General features: G+C 36.7%; 1 pseudogene; it reads right to left on the bottom strand.

Moving 5' to 3' along the window:
* Window positions 1–540: 540 nt before the first annotated feature.
* LOC101567572 lies at window positions 541–911 on the bottom strand (annotated as a pseudogene).
* Window positions 912–1,789: the final 878 nt, after the last annotated feature.

The raw sequence follows: 1,789 nt of genomic DNA on the forward strand, positions 1-1,789 counted from the left end.
TCTGTTTACTAACATATATGTAGATGGTGTTATATATTTAAGATACTTAAGATTTCTTACAGTTAATTTTGAGAATGTTAGAATGAGACCCATCAAGTTTTTATCCTAGCTGTGCTACCTGCTGTGCGAGCTCTCTAAGTCTTAGGGTATTTCTTTGGAGAATAAGTGAAAGAATTCCATGCACCTTAGAAAATAGTTGTAAGGACTAAATGAGATGATGCATGTGAAGCACACACAGTACCTGGTCCCCAGCACAGTAAATGTAAAATGCATGCAGAATTTCTCAGTGCAATTGTGTAAAATCATGCCAGTGTGGGATTGCAATTGTCAGGAAGTTTCCTTCCTTCCTGCTCACTTGCCTGCCATGTCCAGGACCCTGGTGCAGGATGTCAGAGCCTGGGCAGGACACAGGAGGCATTTTTGGAAAAAGGGAAGAAGCAAGTTGATTTCTTCTTCTTTTTTTTTTTTTTTTCAAAGTATAAAGGTCTTTCTTTTATTACAACAGTAACAGGTTTACATTCTCAACTTATTTTACACATTTTACTTGTGCAGTGTGTTTGCAATTACTATAAGCCTCTGTCTCAGTAGTTCTCTTTTTTGTATCAGAAAATTCTCAATAGTAGTAGCTTCTTTGAAGAGTCCATCTATCTCATTAATGTAGGATGCATGTAATGCTGCTCTCTCACTTACGAGCTTTGTATATGTAAAAACATTAGATTAATTTCCCTGCTCGTATCATTCAACTCTTTCTCCAGGGTCAAATCCTTATGAAATAATCCAGAATAGTCAGAGAATGGGGAATCTGATTTTTCATGAGAGGACAGCAGTGGACTGTCTGGCATTTCAGGCTCCATTTCCCTCGGCCTCTTGCAATTTCTAGAATCAGGTTTTACAAGGTGATTTTCCATCATATCCTGGTAGCACAAACTCTTTCGTCAGGCAGCGAAAGCGTGGGAGCGGTGCTGTAGCAGACCCCACGTGGTTCAGCAAGTTGATTTCTTACAGAGGAAAATCCATAAGTAACAAGGAGAATAAAGGGAGCCGTGCTTCTCATTGTCAGAGAAAGAAGGTAAAAATACAGAAAAGGGAGCAAGCTAGAATGAATGCTGTGGTATTAGATTTGAAATTGGACGTATTGGTATGAACTCGTGGTTGTTAATATGCATTAGCAAGTGAAGAAGCACATATAAAGTAAGTGTCAGGTATATATGTGGGGTCTTTCATGTGCTTACATAGATCCATAACTCTGCTTATACATATGTGATAGATATCTTCAATTATGTAGAGATGATTGTTAAATAAGTAGATGGATAGATCCAAAGCTTTGTTTATCCATAGATGACAGACAGACAGACAGACAGACAGACAGACAGACAGACAGACAGATCTCTAGCTATTCCTGAATAGAATATTTAAGAGGATGCCCTTTTCCTGGGAATTTCATAACAAAATATTCAGTGATGAATATATATAGCAGTAATTTTCTCCTCAACAGCTCAGGAAAAGTCATCTTTGTACTATTTTTATAAACTTAAAGCTAAAAAACATTTCAAATATTTTTTTAAACTAGGAATGATGGGCTGTGATGATTATACAACATTTTAAATGTACTCTAGGGGCCTGGGGAGATGGCTCAGTTGAATAAGCACTTGCCTGGCAAGTTCAAGGGCCTGAGTTCAATCCCTAACTCTCCAAAATAAAATAAAATAAAAATAAATAAATGTACTCTGTACCATTCAATTATATAATTAAAATAAGGAATGTATATTGTGTGTATTTGATCTTTTTT

The sequence above is a fragment of the Octodon degus genome, unplaced genomic scaffold (genome assembly GCF_000260255.1).
Source record: "Octodon degus isolate 3935 unplaced genomic scaffold, OctDeg1.0 scaffold00024, whole genome shotgun sequence".
Classification (NCBI taxonomy): Eukaryota; Metazoa; Chordata; class Mammalia; order Rodentia; family Octodontidae; genus Octodon; species Octodon degus.